We start from the raw sequence: 22355 nt of genomic DNA, 5'->3' as shown, positions 1-22355 counted from the left end.
AGCTGAGTAAAACCCATACGACTCCGATCATCAGATCTGCAGAACACTGACTGTAAACAGGAGCAATGCTGTGCATAAAATCTCCCTGTGGAATGTCCAGCAGGGACATTCTATGTATGTAAAAAGCACAAAAATAAATATACATGATCACTTGAAAAAATATTTGATTTTTTTAATTACAAAAAAAAAAATCAAGACATACTGATTTTAACAAGAATATTTGATCAATAAAACCTTAAAAATGGAATAACTTAAGAACTCATATGTTTTACCCATACAATTACTGCTTTTTCACTTATGTCACCTCCATTAAAGGACTCAACCTTGCTGATATGCCTCTATCTTTTCCTTAGGAAAAGACGGGTAAACTTCGAAATTCCTTAAAAAGGCATCAAGCTCCAAGATAAATCTTACATTTGTAGTAAATATGTTCTTTAAAGTATTTTCATTCTTTACTTAAATATGATTTTATAAAATGCATGGCAAGGTAGATGTGGAACTACAGCACAAAAAAATTATTCAGTAGTACAGCTCAGAAAAGACCCAGTCTCAGTAAATACTTGTACTATGCATCTCAAGTAGATTTCATCCCATTCTTTAACTCATGTGAAAGCACAGTCAGCAGAGAGATGCAAGGTTTAGTAGATGACAAGTAATCTTTTGAGAAAACCAATTTTGAACTTAAAATAAACTTGTAGAATATGATTGTCAATTATAAAGGTACTGGATACGTACAAAATAATTAAATTCTCAGTGAATAATTATTTTGTCATTCTACAGCACACTTGCTGCAAAAATACTGTTTAATCGTATTATTGGCACAGATCGTTTTGTAATAGACAAAATAAGATATCTAGACTCGGATGTGTGTCTCTTTTCTAAGGCTTTTACTACTCATTAAAGAGTCAAAACTCAATATTCTCTTATCCAGAGACAACTATATATAACTGCACCATGCAGAAAAACAGTTTGACAGCGACTCCCAGCTTATTTTGCGGCAGCAGTAATTAAAATAGCACAACTTAGTGTATTTTTAATGGTCTGGTAGGGCATGTATGATCAGTTGAGCTGCATGTCAGTTCAGCAGTGGTAAATCCTCAGAGGAGGGGACAGGAACTTCTTAAGCTCCTGTAATTCAATCACTTGCAGTTCCACATACTCCAGTAACCTAGACAGTAGTCCATGTTACTCACCCGCCTCTCTGTATACTGACTGGCATACAATTTATCTTTTACATCTGTAACTTGAGTTTAGAGGTGATAAATACACTCATTACAAAGCAGTGGCTTATGTTCAGAAACTCAATTGCCTAAATTTCGTATCTAACATTTTCTTTCTAAATGAGTAAGCTGAGTTACTGAGGACAAAAAGGTCATATATTAAGAGCCAACATGTGCTGCCTCAAGCAGTCCTTGCCAGTCGCACGCAGTAGTTTTATTCTCAGGAACAGCTGAGTATGCCAGGCGTGAAGCATCTGTCCTACATTCCCTGCTCTATGACATGGGACTGGCCAAGAAACAATGTATGAAAGGATAGTACTCAACTACTGCAAGAGAACTGGAGCTGACTCACTTTTTGAAAATTGAGAGAAAAAAAAAAATCACTGAAATACAATTTTCAAGAGGGAACAGGACAGAATTATAACTTCTTGTGAAACATGATGCATCTGCTCCAAGGGACACTACGAAGGTTTTATAATCAATTGCGTGCGATAGCTGAATGGGACTAAGGTCATCTGAGATGTTGCTTGTTTACAGAATGCTCAAGTTGTTGCAAGATAAGCTCTTTAATGATTTGCCTGTGAAAAAATAAATTTAAAAGAACAGAACTTATAAAGCAGCCAAATAGATCTGGTTTCATTGTCAAAACCTGTTTAGTGCTTTTTTTGTTTTGTTTTGTTGCATTTTTTTCCCCAAACAACAACAAAAACCACAATGCCAGAAGAAGTCCACTTCCATAATACTTCAATAGGTATAAAAAAATAAACAATGCTTCTAACCTCTAAACTAATAGGGGAAAAAAAAAAAAGAAAAAAGATTTTGCTTTCTACTTACACACACACACATATATAAAGTAAGATATACAGTTACATGTATCATGCTTGTGCTCCAGAGTCACAGACCACTCTAACTGTCCACTTTCAGACTCTTCACCTTTCTATGTATCTATTAGGATTAAGGTTGAAAGGCAAGAACATGCCAAAGCTACTTTGAAAACTACAAGTTGTTAACCACTGTGCTCGATGCTACCCAACCATACACTAGATAAAGAATCATTGCTACCAAAAGCTCTTCTCATTTAAGAAAACACTGCCCCATACCAACACTTGCAGAAGTGAGGAAGATGCAAGCATGGGAAAACACCAGTGCTAGTGGATGAGTGCTTGCCTTCATCAGTTTCCTAGCATACTAATAAAAATGCAAGTTGATTTGCCACAATTTAGCATCGGATGATCTCAGTGGGAAACTTTTCCAACAAAAATAAAGGTTACACACCCAACAAATAGAGTTTTCATGCTGATCCCTGCACATTCCTGCTTCCATTATAACTGAGAGTACTAAAGCCCCTACGGGAGCAGTACCCACTGCAATACTCTGCTGACCCCTGCCCTTATTCTGATGGCTTAGAACATTTGGAGGATCAAGATTTTATTTTATTTTTTTCCTATGGTCTCTGTACGTTCATTGTTGATGCTCTAATGCCAAAGAAAATTGAGTAGGACATTCAGATCTCCAGAAACTATCCTGAAGAACCACAGAATAGATGAGCTGCTTCAGTTTCCTTACATGGTTTTGCACGTTCCTGCTCAGGGAATATGGCAATAAGGTTTTGCTCTTCCAGTCAGCGGAACCCGACAGCTCTAAAAACTTTTAGTATAAGAACACTTCTAAGTTAGGCCCTGGAAGCAGCTGCCAGCTTAGATGAGTATGCCTTAAAGCTTTCCCCAAAAGAAATAGAGATACTGCTGTAAAAACAAAACAAAACAAAAACAAACAAACAAACAAAAAAACCCACACACAGAGGTGCCAGAGTGCCTGTTCTAAACTTTACATGCGGCGAGCTGACAGAACGATATTCCTCAGCTGGGTTCCCTGCTGGTTTTTGTCTCCAAGGCAGGGAAATGGTGGCATAGAACTAGAACTACTGGATTCTCCTGTCTTCAGTTCCAACAGATACAAACCCAAGAAAATACCTCAGTGCTAAAATCTTCAGTGAACAGCAAGAGCAATTAAAATAAATAAGCTGTTTAGCATCTGAAGGCTCTGGCTCTTGAACTGATCTGTTTTATATAGCCAGGTCATTTGCAATCTATGCCAGAAAAATTAAAGGCAAAGCGCCTGTGGACAGACACGCTCAGCATGTTTTAAGAACCCACGAGCAGCTCACAGGGCAGTGCTCCTTTGCCTCCAGATTTCTCAGACACACAAGATGCACCAGCACTGCATCTTCAAATGAGCAAAATGCAGAGGCCATTTACAGGTCAAGCTGTACAGTATATCTGCCCAGGCAAGAAATGCCCCTGTATTGTACTCTGCGAACAAACCCAACGCCTAGCACCAAGCGAAGCATCGGCACAGGTTGCCAAGGCCATCTGTTGCGCTGCTGAAGCCATCCTCCCAGCCCCTGCTCTTGCTACGAGATTCCATGGTGGATCAATGCTTGTACAGCCCTGTTCAAGCTCTCCATCTCATTACTCCTACACAAGTTAATCACAAAAATAAGTGCACTAAAATCATTAATCTGGACTGCAGCTGCTCTGTAAATGTGCAAGTCTGTAACAGCTTTTATCGTTAGGACTAAAACACAGCAAACAGAAAAAAATGCCAAAGGTGTATGTATATACACCCAAAGATTATAAATCTATTGAATCAAATGAACACTTTTTTTTTTTTCCTCGGAGAGTTCACTCTACTTACACACAGCTATCTGATTAAATCAGCATGCAGTGAAGAAGTTCTAATTTCCATACTTTTAAAGTTACAAAGAAAAGGAACAATTCACATGAAAGGTTACCTCCAAAACTGGAGAACACCTACTTAATTTTCTTCCACAATATACTACAAGGAAACTTTTGGCATTTTTATAATCACTACAAAAAGGTTGAATTCATAGTAAAATATACTTCTTTGTCATATAGAACTCATTACATATTCAGGTATTTTCTAATTTATTTTTCATGATAGATGCAGGGAGATTTTCAAACAAACAAATGGAAACAAGTGCTTATATGTCATCAACTACTGGAAAATTTGCCACCACGGACAAGTGGAAATAGATGGGGCTGATATTGTAAGGGACAAAAAAGTAAAACTTGAACAACGACTAGTAAAGGATTTATTATGAAACACATTTTCCATTCCCCTTGAACTCATAGAGCAGACAAACTGTGACAAAATGATTTAATAAAAATAATGAAATTAACTCAAACTCCAGTTCTTTCATCCAGCAGGGATTTCCAACAAAAACAAGAATGGGAGGCACCATTCCCAAAAGTTCTTCTTAGAGGGGAGAAGGGGGGAGCATGCAAGCAGGGCAAGCTCTTCACTTTCTTATCCAAGGAAACAAACAAACAAACAAACAAAGAGTTTAGAAATTGCTTCTCTCCAGCCCACTTTGCACCTCTATTTTATACAAAAATGAAATGTATAGACCAATTTCAAAGATATCCTTAACACACAAGCAGTATTACAATTAAATATGGGTAAATAAGTAACCTAAGAAACACATCCATCCTGCTTTCCCACATTTGGCTACTGTTATGGTTGCACCTGATCATCACACACACATTCACACACTTAACGGACTCCATTTTCAGTATATAATGAAATCTTACTGTCATATTCCAAGTTGAGAATGGAGAAACAGAGTTAAATTACTTTTCTGAAATTCTGAAGGAACTGTGAATTAATCAGTTTCACTTGTTCATCTCCCAAAATGTTTTGCAGAGGGAGAAGATATTTCCGGACAGCAAAGATTTAAAAAAATATATAAAAATAAGTTACAAGACAGAAATCTCATGTGCTACAAATATAATTCATGTACACTAGGATGAATTTAAATAAACAAATATGCTTCTATTGTTTTTAATATACTAGTATACTCAGTCTTCTGCAATTATTTTGTGTTATTGGAAAACATAATTACTGAAAACAACTACAACAGAAACACCAAAAGTTACAGGAATCCAACTGCAAATCCTTAAAACATGAGTCATGTTTTCATTAATAGCATAGGAAGTTGGTTCCATTAGTACTTAATCAACATTTCCTGTCCTTACATCTATTCAATGCTGTATATGTGTGAGAAACACTCCGTAGCCAATAACTTAGGCTCAGGCGAGGATCTCAGTGAAGTAGTAATTTATTCGCGATTGCAATGGCGGGCGCCCCACAAGCAGGAGAGAGCGCATCTACTAGTTCCAAAACACAGTTTATATACCTTTTTATGGCAGGACCCTCCCCTGTTTCCCCACTGAGTGGGTAATCCAGATTCACAATCTATCTGATGTTTCACAAACAATGCATGGCCTTCAGTCGCCGGCCTGTTAAATTTCAAATTTCTTTTGACATTTTTACTGCTTGAAGTGGTAATGTTTCTTCACTTATCTGACTTGACTTGACACCGTGATTTTCACCTAATTGTCCTAAGGAGTCTGATTGTCTGCATTTTACAAGGTTGCCTGCTAAACTTGTCTTATCACTGTAAGCATATCTCAGTACCACATTCCCTCCTTCTAAACAATGTAACTCTGCAAAAACAACATTTCTATTCCCACAATTCCCCCCTTTTCTTTTTTTTTATAAACTGTTGATTTTTGCAAAAACTCTTTTTATTTTTATTTATTTATTTATTTTAAGTGTAATTTGGTAAATATCTTCCTGTTCTTCACTTTCTTTGCTCTCCATTTCCTCTAATATCATTTTATCTGAGTAGGGTGGTGGATCTATGGTCATTTGTTTCAATAATGTGGTTTCAATTAACCGCTGGACAAGTCCCCTTACACAGGGGATAACGCAACAGCCAATAGCTGTCAAAACTCCTGCTACTATAATCAAGGATGTAAATATGGACATTACCATCCCTTTCCATTTACCAAACCAAGATTTCAACCATCCTGTGATGGAAGTGTCTGCTCCCGAATTTTCTGCTAATTCATTGGCAAGGGTGGTAAGCCCTTGCAATGCTCTTGTTACTGTGCCATCCGGGGCAGTATTGTTACGGATAAAAGTACAATGGTTGCCCAGCATCACGCATACACCACCCTTCTCCACAAGCATCATATCTAATGCTATCCTGTTTTCCCAAGCCATTTTGCTGATGGCATCTAGTTGTTCAGCGATTCCTCTCATCGCATCCTTGGTATAATTGATGAATCTCTGCTGATTATAATAGAAATAATTAATCCAATCCACATTTTTATTGATTGTTACCCACCAGAACAGTAACTCAAACCCTGCAGCAATTTAATTTCTGGCTTTATATTCATCCCGAACTCCTCTAGGTACCCCAACAGAATCTATGTATACTCTATCATCAAATGATATTCCTAAGCCTCTTTTACTTCTTCTGGGTATTTGTGATGTTTCTCTTTCAAATGCCAGGGTGAAGGGTATAGCTGATTGAACAAGTGCACAAGTGCCTTCCCAATTAGATGGTAGGGTGGACCGTAAGATCTTCCCTCCACCGTACCACCAGAGATCTGCCCTGGGGATCTCTAGTCTTGAGCAGTTTCCCATCAAGTCCTTGGTAGCACAAGGCAAATTCTCCCAGATGCCAGGTAGCACTCACACCCTGCCGTGAGAGGCAAGCTGTATGGTTACCTATAGCTGTAGAGAATGCAGGGGGAACTGTGATATTGTTATCATGCAAGAAACAGCAAAGAGAGACTTACAGGCCTCATTTCCCCAGGCAGTCTTTTCTTGGTACAATGCAATCATACATCGCATCCCTTAGGAGTCTTTGGTCCACCCCCATGGGAAGGGCACTATCTGGGCAATCGGTCATCCCGAGGCAGAAGCATAGCAGTAGCTACGGTTGAGACTCTGGACAGTATATTTGACCCATTCTATCCAGGCATTCACGTCCCCATACCCTGTTTGAATCTCAAATGTTTGAACTGCCACATTTCAGAGGGCCTCCTGTTTACTCTCCTGTTTTCTCCTTGAGTTTCTCCCTTTCTCTGATGGCAATAGAGGATTGTTTCCATACAGCTATTCTCAATCTGGCTGTTGTGTCTCTCCCAGTTACTTGTTCTTTCTGCTCAATTGTCATTGGGCATTTAAATCTCCACAAGCTAACACCTCACAAGCATCAAACGTGACGGCTTGTGGTACATAACCCTCTGTCACAGTCACCCATATTTTGATGGGGTATCCCGTTTTTGCTGTTATCTGGTCATGCCTTTTCCAAGTTACCAATTGACCGAGGCCTTCTCTGAGGCCTAGAATCACTAAAAACAAAATTAGTAATCAATTTTTCCCTGTCATTATTTTTAAACCTTAGGTTTCCAAATAATTATCAATACAAAAATAAGATGTACACTACTACTATAACAACCCCCCCCTTGGGAGCACTGCAGTTCGCTATAGGTCTGTCCTTTCTCTCAATCACAAGTCACACTCGTTAGTTACCTGTGAAAATAAAAGGTTAGTTTACAATTGTAAGCTCTTATCCTGCTCAGAGTCCACTACGAGATTTTTTCTCTTCAATTTCAACTTCCAACAAGTCTTTTGTAGGAACAGCTTCCCAGGTACTAGCGTCGACAGATGCCTTCACTCGAGTATAGTGAGTCCAACCTTTTTCCGCAGTTCTTACGGCTGTTTCAGCGGTTAGTAATTGTCCTTCCCATTCAGGCTGGAGTTGACTCTTTCCAGGTCTGAATCAGGACCCGGTTTCCTGGGTGATGGTGGTGAATGGGGAATTCCAAAGGTGGGGTTTGAGCCAACAACCCACAGGTCCTGAGAGATGACAAAGAAGAAGACAACCCCAGAATACAGTTCTTAAGGAAACTCTCTTATTTTGAATTGTGGTATCTCATCCCTTCTGCCCAGATAGGGCAATCTGAACAGCATCTCATATGGTGAAATTCCTATATCCTTTCTTGGTGCTGTTTAAACCTGTAGGAGTATGCATTTTACCCAAGGAAATTGGGTTTCTAACACTAGTTTAGTTAATTGCTTCTTTAATGTCTGATTCATTCGCTCCACCTTCCCAGAAGAGGAAGGGTGCCAGGGGCTGTGAAAATCCCACTCAATCTCTAAGGCCTGCTTTAACCCTTTCAGTAAAGCTTACACCCATCTAGTCACGTGGTCAATTAGGACAAACAAGTAACTCAGTAAAGTTTACCTGTATACTTTGGAAAGGTCAAACCCCTGGCTCCCATCCCCCTCTAAATGGGTTACAGAACACCTTTTTATTTACCTTTTGACATATGGTACATCCTCTACATATGTGCTTCCCTAAAGTGTATATTCCTACACAGACATACTTTCTTAGCACAATATCACACATTGCTTGCACCTCCCAATGACTCTTTTGATGTAAAACAGTTAATATTTGCCTCATTATCACTTTATTCAGCATTTCTCTCCCATCAGGGAGTATCCCTTTTCCTTCAGACTTCATGGCTCCTGATTCCTTAAAAAAATCATTCTTTTAAAACTTTTTAGTTCTTTCTTAATCTTCAACAATTCCCTGAATCCTCTCTGGATTTATTCTTCATTTTCCCTCAGACATTAGATGCCTTAAATACCTGACTTCTCTTTCTCCATATTGTAACTTTTTTTTTTTTTTTTTTTTTTTTTTTTTTTTTTTAATACTCTCAAGCCCTGCTTTCCCAGAAAGTTGAATAGCTTGTTAGTAGCTTTCTTCACAACTCTTTTCTCCTGTCCTGACAACAGAAAATGATCCACATATTTGTAACATTAATACCTCCTTGGGAGGTTGTAATTGCTCCAAAATCTTTTTTAAAACTTACTCATATAGATAGGTGGCCCTGTAAACCCCCCAAGGTAAAATTGTCCACCTATATTGTTGCTTCCGCCCCCATTTCAGGGTCTTTCCAGTTAGAGGTGAATATACATGTACGTTTGCTCTCAGGGCCTGAGAGCACTCCATTAATTACACTGTTATTCCAGTCTAATAATTTACTAGTTGAATGCCCAATTTAATCATCAAATCCCTTCCCAACAAGTTAGTCTCTGCCTTGGATACATACAATAATTGCCCAGTGATCATTTTATCCCCTGGTCTCAGCTTGGTATCCCCCATAAGTGGCACTGTTATCCCAGCCCCTTCTACCCCCATCACTTCTTAGGGTTTCATTAGTTAATTTAATCCCTGATGCTTTACAAGTCAGTAATGACCTAGCTGTTCCCCAGTGTATTGGGTTTGATGGCAAGGTTCGGGGGCTGTGAGCAGGGGGGTGGGAAACTGCAGTGGCAGCCCCCGTGAGAAAAAAAACCCGGAAGCCTCCCCGTGGCAGATAAGGGACAATTTCATCTGGCCCTAAGGGGCCCACTGCTGCCCAGAGCCAAGCCATGAGCAACACAGTCCGTGCCTCTGTGAGAACACATCCACGAAAACAAACAAACAAAGAAACAAACAAAAGCCTGCTGCTCAACAGCAGTTGGGAGAGCGAGAAACCCCCCCGCAGACACCAAAGTCAGTGCAGAAGGAGGGGGAGGAGGCGCTCCAGGCGCTGGAGCCGAAGCCCCCCCTGCGGCCGCTGGAGAGGCCCCTGGTGGAGCAGGCTGTTCCCCCCTCCCCGATGCTTGGGAAACTGAACAAACACCACAGCAAATATGCAAATATACCAAAACTTCTAGACTGTTACTTAGATAACGCCTACATCACCTTTCCCTGCTCATTCAATTTCAAACAGCTCTGTTAAATATTACATGCCACACCTTTAACACCTTCGGCAAGACTTTTAACACTTCCTTTATCTTTCTCCAGCCCGCACTTTTCTAATACCAGCACCAAAGGCTCAGTCAGAGTCCAACTTAATTCCATACCTTTTCCCTCCAAGATACTGAAACAACATATCAATATAGCATATTTCATCCCATTTTCCTTCTTTCCTCCTTCTTCCACTCCAGATATTCCTATTCGAAGTGGCCAGCCTGGCCACACTTAAAACATCTTATCAAAGCCTGTCTCTGCTAGGACTCGGGCCACAATACAGGCAGCCCTCTTTGCCTGCCATTCCTTCATCTCTCTTCCTCTCCTTTCCATCCTGGCCCTGACTCCCCCTGAAGATTTTCTTCATCTTTCTCCAACCCTCTGCCTCACTACCCGCTGCACTGTCAATACCATTAGTTTCGATCTCTTTTTTTTTTTTTTTTTTTCCTTCTCATCTCCCCTCCAGACACACACCTCCAGGGCCTCCCGCAGGAGGGTCCCCCAGTGACTGTTCACTACATTCCCCCACCTTCTGAAGCATTTTCTGCGTATTTTGCAAGACTTTAATCACACAATGAACTTTCAAGAGCCCTTGGGATACTGGGTCCTCAGGTCTCATCCCCAAGTACTTTCTCATTCTAACCCGAAGTCTCTCATATGATTTCTGTGTTGCACACTATTATTATTCCAGCCAGGATTGGCAAGTGGGTATTTCTGCCCTGCCGGTATTACCCCTGGTCCTGGAGGATGAGCTCTTTCCCATTCTTGTATAGCAGCTCTCCTCCTGATCATTCCCATTTCTTTCCCTGTAAACAACATACTTATAGACATAATTCCCTCCCCCAAGAGTATAAATCAGGTCGTAGGAACTGGTCTAATTGTTCAGCTAGGCTGTTGGGGTCCTTGAATAAAGACTTCCTCTCCTTCTTAAAAAATCCTAACCTCTCTGCTGGTAAGGAGGAGGGGGTAGTTCACCTAAGAGGATACACAGTTAGTGTTAGTACTGTTAGTATCAGGGAAGGCAAAATTCTCAACATATCTTCTACCTTGTTCTAATTCTTGCCAGAGCCTAGAGTACAATCCTTCTTTAGGGACAGTGTTAATTACAGTCCCTGTCTCCCTTCCCGGAGTGACTGCTGCTGCCACCAGTTCAATATTAAGATTATAGGGAGCATAACTTGGCTCCTTCTCTGAAAAAGGAATCTTATTGTTTACACATAAATTTAAAGCCTGAATTTTCATCAGACCCGTATTTTGGCCAAAATACTGCTGTTTCCTTAATTGGTTCTTTTGTCCAGACTGATACACAATATTTAACCCTTTTTTTTTTTTTAATTATTTTTCTTTTACAATCCCTCTAATTTTGGGATTATGTTTCCAATTTCTTATCATTCTTCAGGAAGAACTATTAGTAGGCACTCCCCCAGGGATATCTCCCTGTCCCCTGGAACTCATATTTTCCCATTTTTCCTAACCCTCGCCAGTATGTGCTACAGAATTTTCCCTTCTGCAGTGTACCACACACCAACGTACTGAAAAATGGGGGTGTACCGCAAAGCACTTCCCCGTGCAAGCGTTACCGCACACCTATGAGTTTACCAGATTCCCTGGAACTCATATTTTCCCATCTTTCCTAACCCTCGCCGGTATGTGCTACAGAATTTTCCCTTCTGCAGTGTACCACACACCAACGTACTGAAAGATGGGGGTGTACCGCCAAGCACTTCCCCGTGCCAGCGTTACCGCACACCTGAGTTTACCAGATTCCCTGGTGTACTTCCAAGCACTTCCCCGTGCAAGGATTACCGTACACCAGATTCCCCTGGTGTAGTGCCAGCACTTCCCCGTGCAAGGGCTTACCATACACCAGATCACCCGACCCCCAAGGCAATACTTAATATTTCTTACCTTGGTCTGTGCACAGAGTTACCGGATCGATTCTTAAAAACCCGGAGTGCCTACCTTCTTCCTTTCCCCACTACTTCACGGATCCTGCCTCTTTAACCAGTCTCGGGCCCTCTGTCAGCTTTCCGCAGAACCGCCACCGTCGATGCACAGGACCGCTGAAATCAGCGGGGCATGCCTTCCTGCTGCTGCGGCGGTGGGGCTCCCCAGTAGGTGACTGGATCCCGGACGAGCCCCCAAATTGTGAGAAACACTCCGTAGCCAATAACTTAGGCTCAGGCGAGGATCTCAGTGAAGTAGTAATTTATTCGCGATTGCAATGGCGGGCGCCCCACAAGCAGGAGAGAGCGCATCTACTAGTTCCAAAACACAGTTTATATACCTTTTTATGGCAGGACCCTCCCCTGTTTCCCCACTGAGTGGGTAATCCAGATTCACAATCTATCTGATGTTTCACAAACAATGCATGGCCTTCAGTCGCCGGCCTGTTAAATTTCAAATTTCTTTTGACATTTTTACTGCTTGAAGTGGTAATGTTTCTTCACTTATCTGACTTGACTTGACACCGTGATTTTCACCTAATTGTCCTAAGGAGTCTGATTGTCTGCATTTTACAAGGTTGCCTGCTAAACTTGTCTTATCACTGTAAGCATATCTCAGTACCACATTCCCTCCTTCTAAACAATGTAACTCTGCAAAAACAACATTTCTATTCCCACATATGGAACTTGCATCAAGTGCAAAGGGAGGGGGAAAGGAAGGAAATGCTACAGAGAATTATTCTACTCCCTGTTCTAATTGTCGGGATAAAAATCAAATTTGCGGCTTCACGATTAGTGCCAGGCAATACATTTTGTGATGTAGAAATCATGAATAAAAGAATCTGAGCTAGCCATCAAAAGACAGATTTGCATGTAACCTTAGGGAACAGACTTGCTGGCATCACAGATCTATGGATACTGCTTTGGTAATTATATCCAACCACCTTCATGACCACATAGGTGAAGACATAAAAAATAAAAAAATTCAAAAGGTAAAGGTTTCTGCACATTTGCTTGCTTATAATAGGATTTCTTTAAATACAAGCCATTATACATTCAACTAGGAACTTCACTAGGCTGCAACAGACTTCTTAAAATAAGTTTTTCCTGTAACTTGTCCTTTGAATTAGTGAGATATTAATCAGAAGGACCAAAGACACAAAACCTGTTTTCTTTTGATCCTGTCAGCTCTCTGTGAAATTTTTGTGTTCAATCCGGGAAAACATCATTGCCCTAGAGGCAGGTCTACGAGATAGCATGTGTCTTCATGATACAAGCTAATAAAAGGAAGGTGATTAAAATACCACCTCAGAGTATATCAGGAGGCTCCTCTCAGTATATCTTTTCAGCTACTGTCAGTTGCTTTTTGACGTGATATGGATAAAAAAAAAAAAACACCTTGAAATCATCACCTAGCAAGCACTTCACTGCTGGTTTTCATCTTTCTCTCCTTAGGGGCTTTAACTACAAATATATCTAAATGTGTATACACTTACATAAAAACGTCACATGCAGACTTCTTTTTTGAAGTTAGTCATTCTTCTACAGACAGACCACCTTTAATACTAACGTATCAGGAGGAAAAAAGCTAAGATGCTGATGATCTTCCATATATTTACAATATTTACACTTTAAGTACTCTGTGTTTTGCAGCACATTTACCAAACACGCAGCAGAGGTCTAGACTGATTGGTTGGGAAGAGAAATAAATTGTCTGTTTAAGGACTGGGCATGTAAGTGTGAAGGTCTAAAACTATAAGAAATGGGCTGGGGGCTTCTCGAGCAAGACATTATGAGCAGCACCACACTGATTAATATTTGAAAGAGAAGAAATAAGAAAGAATGGGAACTTGCAAGGAGAAAATACAAAAGGAACTTCCAGGAGGGAAGAGCAGGAAAGTAAAGAAAAATACTTCAGCAAGTTGCATCTGCAATTAAAAGCTTTATTCTCCTTCTAAAAATGAGAGGAAATAGAATATTGTGATCATCAGAAGTCCCCCAATGTTTTACAGGGCATAGTATGTACCTCAACATACACCACAAAATGTATTTTGACAATAAAACCCAGACAGTTTATACTCAATGTTAAAATCTGGAATAATCTGTTCACAATATTTCATGTCCTTAGTCTTCACTGACAAAAATAATTTGGGTTTTCTCTGCTTTTGCTGTATAACATAGCAGTTTCAAGTGCTGGCAATTACACAAATTCAGGCGTTGATTGAGAACTAGTGCCAAAACTAAAATGATTGCTAGTACTGATATCCATTTCAAAGTGATTAAGTGACTGAGCATGCAGATGACTAAATAATTTATGTTCATTACAAGACCCTTTTCCATTAAAATAACTTGACACTAGAAAATTCAAGTACCCTTTTTTCCTGTACATGGATATACTTTAGGCTTTCATTTTCCTCATTCCAATCTTTAAGGAACCAAGTAACTTCAAGATCTTTTTCTCTTTATACCCTTTCTAGCACAGTGCTTTCTGCTGATAAACACTATCAGCAACAACAGAGACAACGTTTTCCTGTTGTATTCTTAAAAGCCACTTGGGCATATTGGTGTTTTGACTGCATTCTGATGTACCATTGGTTTGCTGGCTTCAGGTAACTGAAAAAGATAAAAACAGAACCAGAACATTTGGCAAGCTGCCTTGCACCTTGCATGTTATATATGAGGTTCACACCTCATCTCCCACCCAGGCACCACCAGTTTTCACCACTGCAGTACATGGCCCACAGCCTCCTCTTGGCCTCACCTGGGGTGTGCTGACCCAAGGGATACCCAAGGAAAGGAGCCTAGCTGCCAACAGGCCAGCATGCACTGCCTTGTAGCCTGCTGCTACTGTCTGCTTCTTCCCAGACCCATCCACCACATTTGGGGGTTTAATGAATTAGAATTAATGTCAATAGAGTGGTATGGATTAGCCAAGAAAGTAAATTGTCAATTCAAATTCTTTAATGAAGGCCTTGATCTCTCTTCCCCAAATTAACTCTCTAAGGAAGCGTTACCTTAGAAGAATCCAACTTAAGTGAGAGGATCTATGAGGGAGAGTAGCAGGACAGCAGAGATTTATTGCTAGCAGCTGACAGATTATTTAGTCCACACACGTTGGCAGATTTTATACAGAAGAGACCTGAGTTTACCACACATAAGCTATTTCAGTGCCTTATGCCCACAACCTTCAAAATGTTTCAGATGACCATCAGACCACCTGGCTGTGCAAACCTCATCCGAAACAGGCACTGCCACAAAAATCAAAATTTTTATCCACCTATCATGAGCACAGGATACAGTAATTATACCACCCTCGTGACAGCTGCAAGAAAGCTAATGATACCTGTGTTCTGGCATAAAAACTGCAGGGACAAAATTAATACATTTCAAGCAAGTTTGAAGCAGCAGAGTTAATCCTGGTTCATGTTTTACATCAAGAGGCTGAGGCATTTTTCATCCAGCGTGAGAAAAGATCAAGCTAAATCTATAATGAAGACGTATCTCATTGACTCAGCCAGGGTCAGAGAAGGACACACTACAAATTTAAAAACAAGTGTCCTGAAGTCTGAATGACAACCCTAACAATTTGACCTTCTATCATCTCTATTTCAGCCACTGATCTTACCTACCCCCTTTACAAAACTTCCTTCAGAATGTATACATCTAAGCAAGAAAAAGAATCTACATTCTTAAATAATTCAGTAACTGAAGATTCTGTTTAGAGCTGTGCTCAGCTGGTAAACACTAAGGACATTTGTTTTTACTGTATAAGTCTGTCTAGTTCAACAGGTTCTTTCCTTCCATCTTCTTCTCCTATGCTAAATTACCATTGATTTTTAACAAGACAATTAAAAGGAAGTGTGCGTAACAAACAGGTAGTAGAGGAATGTTATCAATCTGGCCAACATTAAGTTCTTAAATAATCAACTGCTAGCAGTGAAAAACCCACTCTGGAATGTTAAAAGAGATAACATTATCTTAGTTCAATGATGACACAGGACTGATGACATTTAATCACATAGCTTTTCACTTAAACAGTTAAAGGCTTTACACCAAGAGATCATGGCAGTTTCTTTGTTGTTATTTTTACTATTAAAAAAAAATAAGTCATAGTACTTTAACATACACTTCGAATGCTTCAAGATACTCATCATGGGTACAACTTTGGCTGCCAAAATATAAATAAAACAAGAACTATTAGAGAGTGTCCAAAGGAAGACTAGGAAGCAGGTGAAGGGTCTGGTGGGGAGGATATGTGAGGAGTGGCTGAGGTCCCTCAGTTTGTACAGCCCCGAGCAGAGCAGGCTGAGGGGAGGCCTCATGGCGGCCTGCAGCTCCCTCACGAGGGGAGCGGAGGGGCAGGCGCTGAGCTCTGCTCTCTGGGGACAGCGACAGGACCCGAGGGGACGGCATGGAGCTGGGACAGGGGAGGGTCAGGCTGGGGGTTAGGGAAAGGGTCTGCACCCAGAAGTTGGTCTGCTTTTCCGGTGGTTCTGTGTGGAGCCAGGAGTTGGACTCAATGATCCTTGTGGGTCCCTTCCAACTCAGGATACTCTGCAATTCTATGATCATCTCACTTCAACTCATAGCCGATTCCAAAACACTTCACATTCCATATTGAACCAGATTCAGTCAGCGTGTTCCATGTGGCAATGCAAGGGTCCAAGCCTACTCAAAGGGTATTCTGAAGAGTTGTCAATATTGAAAAGCAGAAGTAAATTAACCTAAAATTTATATGATTAAATCTTTAAATACTGTAGAAGTGTCAAATAATAGAACAAGTTTAACACTCAATCAAGGGGAGATCTCAACTAAATCTAAACTAAATATATTAGTGGAGGACAACACAAAAGTATTTCCCCTGAAGTCCTAATGCTTGTTTTATGCAACAATCTTAAAGATTCCACAGTATCACCGAGTTTGAAGAAACAGATTTTCTGTGGAGGTTCATGTGGCATAAAGCATGGCTGTGGCTTCAGACCATATTGTCCAGTTTGCACAGTCTATAGATCTCTCATCATCTTGTCTACAGATGAAACAATCACTTATTTTATGAGCGGACAGGAATCCCAGTCTTTGCACGTATGTGAATCAGCTCAGAAAGAATCTACTCAGAGACTCATGATGCTGGGCAAAAGAAAATGATACAATTTCAACAAAAAGGATTTTATAAGCCAGTTTTAATACATAGTTTTCTCTGTAAGTATTACTACAACTCAAGCTCAAGGACTTTTAAGCCTAGATTTTGGGGAAAAATGGGGAAGGAAATAGCTGGCTTTCACTGACTCCGTGGGATTTTGGATATCCAACTCCTCCAGGCCTCCTGGAAAAATACCAACCTATGTTTAATCTTCTGAAAGCACAAAACAGTGTTACAGGATTTAAACAAACCTATCTCTTTTTTCATAATATTCACTTTCCAAATGACTGCTTGCATTCAGATAAAAATAAGTACATTAATGTTATTGTTTAGCAATTATGCCAAAACAGAAATCTTCAAAGCCTTAGTCACACAATTTTGTCCACTGGCCCATGTCTATTCACAAAGCTGAAAGAGGCGGAATTCTTTATCTTTGCCCTACACTGGAGTTCAGGGATTTTTTCTGGGTATGAACGTCTGGCTTCTGTTTATCTGGGCTGTCAAAGTGAAGTATCTGCATGGAATAACACAGGAAACTCTGCAGCAAAAGAAACAGTAAGGCTAAGTAATAATGAGGTATTTCTCCCCCAAAGTCAAATGTAACGAACTTTCCAGAACAAAACCCATTATTTCAGAGTCTGTGTCATGCTCCATTGAAAGCAAGTCTGTTACTGGGTATTGCCTTCTGCCACCTAACAATACTTGCTTTTCTAGAAAGCCCGGATGCCTTTTCCTCTGGGTATACTGCTAAAAGATTTTCTTGAATATTTTTCAGTATCTTCAATTTGAAAAACAAACAAATAAACAAACAAACAAACAAAACAGTATCCATGCAGCCAGTCCATCACAGTATGTTACAGAAGCTCTTCCTATAAATATTTTTAGGAAGCTTTGACTACTGGTTATATGCTGAAACACTTGAAAATGGGGAAATTTCTGTGATCTGAAGGTACAAGAAAATTAATATCCAAGACTGTAATCACATTTTGCCCTCAGTAACACATATCATATTATCTTTTGACTGACTACAGCAATGTAGTCTATTTCAACCCAAAATCTTAGATCCAAAGACAAATGACAAGAGGAGCAGAATGCAGAAACAAGCTTCAACACCACCATGCTTTCCAAGTGTGTTGAGCCTCTCACTTCCTTGAAATTCCTCAAAAAATACTTGTGCAAGTTCAAAACCACATTAAGCCTATATCTTCAAGGCACTGGATGGCATGCCACAAACTATCCCACAAATTATCAACTACCCCTTGGCATCTGAAATTTATCCAAGACAAGGTGAAAGTTGATTTACACAGAGGACAAAGTGTTATCAAAGACCAAGAGACTGTGGGGTACTGCAGGAACTCGGACCTGCTTCTAACACTGCTACGCCACATTCCTTACCTAACAGGAGGCATGGGCAGAATTGTGAGCTATAAATACTTACAGGTGTTTGAAATGGACAAAATCAGAAAATACTGAATTATGCTTTTGCTAAACTTCAGTTATCAGCCTATTGAGCAGAGGCACTGTTCATATATTGCCTGATCTTACAGTATTTTAATTTGTTACAAGTTTATGGCCACAGTACTGAACTATATAAAATCAATTCATGCATTTTGTTTGTGCATTCATTGTTTCATATTTAAAATCCTTGTTGTATCAATAATAACTACATGAGCTAAGAGGATGTTAGAAGCCAACTTTTCAAAGTTTGTACAATCAGAGACGTCAGTGTCTCACCAAAACAAGCTGTTCATTAACTTCTGTTTTCTAAACCTACATAGTTAAAAAGGGAGTGATTAGTACATGAAGACGAGCCTGGCCTACTGAACACACTCTTGTTTCAAGAATTTCCTGTCTGTGGAACTGAAGTACTGCGGATCACACCAAAGAAGCAAACTGCATGGGATAAGAAGTGTCTACAAAACAGGTAGAAGTTTTATTCCATTTGAAGGACAATTTTTTTTTAATGGATTCTAAGATCCTCAGGTTGAACTGATGGCCTGACACCTGTCACAGCCATACCCTGTATGAGGATTCCCATGCTAATGACATGAAACATGGAAGAGGGCACTCCCAAAATATGGACACCCAAATAAAAGGCTGTAATCAACTTGCCTTGCATTTTGCATTACACACCTGAGGATGATGACTCCAATTATGCACAAAAGGTCATCTTAACTCCTCACCCCACACGCACCCTAGGTAGTACTACAGGTTAAGACATCCCACAAGACTCCTTCATCCCCCAAGACAAGTAGCGTATGCAGAAAACATCAGGCTCTTTGTGTCATTAGCGAGTCTAAGCCACGCATTCCAGGTGGTGAGCGCAGAGCTGACAGCAGGCTCTCCCTGCATGGGCTGCCCCACACACCGCCTAGCTCCCTACAACAAATACAGGTAATGATAAGCACTTCAGCCCAAAATCTTTAGAGTTCACTCCTTTTCTGAATCAGACATGGTCCAAGGGCAGAAAATGAGAACAAACAGCATTTTGACATTTCGGACTAAGGAAGCAAACAAAGACAAACCTTGTCTAACAAAAGTGTGTGGGGGGGGGAAGGAGTAAAGGCTTCACAATGGCAGAATTTACCAATAAGGAGTTTTGCTCTAAACTTCCACATTTTCTAAAGACCTGTCTTTCAAAAGTACAAAGTAGTATATAGGGACACTGAACAAATATTAGTTATTTCGGTTTAGGGGTCTCTAGAAAGAAAACTATGATCAAGAACTATCTCAGGCACTACAGAGAGTGTTAATAGTTTATGAATTGAGTAATGTCAAATTTTCCTATTTAATTTGAACTAGAAACATTAGAAAGCAACGTAACTTGCAGTAAACATTTAAATAGCAGCTTAAAAATTTCAGATCAGATTTATTTCCTCATGTACTTGACTTTTGAGCAAGCTGGCTCTAATCTGTGAAAATTAGAGTATAACATGGCAAAACTCAAATTTATACATGCATTTCTAAAGTTAATGTTTTGTTTTAAATAAAATAGCTGTATGGAATACTCTAATACAAACATCCGGTATACTAGATGTTTCAAGTAAGCCATGCATATACACAAAACATATATTATTCTTAATAGATTTGTGTAATGGAAATCCTATTTGCAATGTCTCTTTAAGAAATCCTGATCCGAGTCTAAATTACTTGACATGGTGATAAGCCAGATAAGAACTACTTCTGGTGATTAAATTACAAATCCTTCCAATGTTAAATTAATCTAAGTCCTTTTTTCTTTTTCTTCTGTTTTTTTTTTTTTTTTTTTTTTTTTTTTATAAACAGTTTTAGAACAGAATTTTGAAAAAAAAAAGACACCACCAAAAAGGGAAAAACCCACAAGCACAATGAAAATACACTGCTCATAACCTGAATGTGTTTTAGAGTCTTAAGGCAAGATATAATTTATTCTACAATATTCACTAAACACATTTACAGGATCAGACAGGTTTTCAGAATATGAGACAAACTAATGCTGCAATCAAAGGATTAGGAAATCAGCTTCCTATGTGCCATCACAACTGATTATCGTGGACTGTAGACACCTAGCTGACTTGGAAAGTGTTTTCAGGAATACACCGTTGTTGCCAGAGAGAAGGGTACATCAGAATAACGTGATATTAACTCTTCTTTAAATTATAGATTTATAGAATGGAGTTTGGGAATATAAATTACATGCAGATTCAAAAATTCTTATAAAGCACATTTAAAATGAAAGATAACAAAATGAATGAACGAAGAGAATTACACAATACCTCCATTCAGAGTTAGGGATGGTGGATTGCACAGTTAAGGTTTAACTTATCAATCTTTCTCCCCAAATCTTACTAAAAATAATACCAATGCCAAAATTCATGCCCCATCAGATGCTAAGATTTAACCATGGAAAACCTGAACAATTCGGAAGTTACAGGTTTGTTTTCAAAACGTTCTCAAATATTTTTTTTTCTGTTCATGTGTAGAAAAAAAAAAGCAGAATTTAAACTTCCAATACACCTCAACAAATGAAGTACTTTTATCATTAAGAAGTGCTCAAATATTATGTTGGTACCTTAAATGCCCCAACACTTTCCTCCTTAAGATTATGAGAAAGATTTATTGTTCTGACTGGAAACCGCGCTACTGCTGAACTGGAAAGCAGCAGAACATTTAAGTAGATAATAAAGTATTTACAGCATCACTATAAGAAACAGAAAGCATCTTTAGATTTTCTACTAAACCTTACTAACACTTCAGCATCGTGTTCTTTCAACATTATGAGTTGCAGCACTGGTAATGGCAGAACGATTGCATCATTCCAACTTGATATAACTATAAAGGAAATGCAAAACTTATTAAATACAAAGAAAATTCAGATACCGAAGGAAATTACATTAGTGATTCATTCATCCAGTAAAACCACTCCTTTCTGATGACACTGAAGCAAATTCAAGACCTGTAACCAACCGAGTTCATCCCTCTGGTAGTTTTTAAGAGAGGTAGTTTTGGTGGAGCTGTATCTTGTTTTCAGAAACATGGATGCAGCGTGTTGTTTGTTGTTGTGTTTTTTTCTCTTTTTTTTTTTTTTTTCTTTCTTTTCTCTTTGAATGGTTTGCTTTGACTAACACTGGCTTGGTTTATGTCATTTGCAATGATACATTGAATCCTAGGATTCCCGTATGGGGAGAAAAACAGGATCATCTTGATCACAGTTTCTAGCTATTGATATGCCCTTTGTAACTCAGAAGAGGAAACCAAAGTCAGAATTTCACAGCCAGTCAAGAAAGAACTGACTGCCTAGGGGTAACTCCAGGCATATAATTATGCACCAGTTATTCAAAGCACAGCTTCCCAGAAAGCTTTTAGATTAGACAGATTATTCCTCCCCTCCTTGTTTCTTCCCTAGTTTGTCTTCTTTCTCTCCCCTTCTGGGGATTTAAAGGTCTTTGAACATATTCTGTAGGAGACGTAAAAACTACCATTTACAGCTTTTAAATGCTCTGCCCCCATGATGCAGAGTAGTTAAAAAAAAAAAAAAAAAAAAAAAAAAAAGCTTACCAGAGTTTTATCCTCAACACACACAAAAAGGTTATTTCTCCAAGTCTTGCTCTCTGTCTTTATTCCATACTGCTCAAAAGTAAATGTCCTAAGTCTGTAAGCTTTTTTTTCAACCTTACATAAATGCTCTTGGAATCCTTCTCTCCCCATCCATCTATCCAAGCAAAGAGTGCCAAGGAGGTCTACTCAGAACTTCATTCAAAGCATCACTAGCATCTCTGTTTTTATAAGCTTCATTTTACTTTTTTATTTTTTACTTTTCCTAAATCATAGTTGTATGTCAGTGAGAACAATGAGGATGAGAAAACAGGAAATACTTTGATTGGTGT

The 22355-nt window shown here is 39.4% G+C and overlaps 1 protein-coding gene across 2 annotated transcripts in view; it reads right to left on the bottom strand.

The window, feature by feature from the left end:
• BMPR2 (bone morphogenetic protein receptor type 2) overlaps positions 1–22355 on the bottom strand; it is a 133013-nt gene that overhangs the window by 54075 nt on the left and 56583 nt on the right. The window lies entirely within an intron of this gene.

Source organism: Aythya marila, assembly GCF_965140915.1.
Source record: "Aythya marila genome assembly, chromosome: 6".
NCBI lineage: Eukaryota > Metazoa > Chordata > Aves > Anseriformes > Anatidae > Aythya > Aythya marila.
The sequence above is the reverse complement of the archived record's forward strand: the minus strand, read 5'-3'. Positions and strand labels throughout refer to the sequence as shown.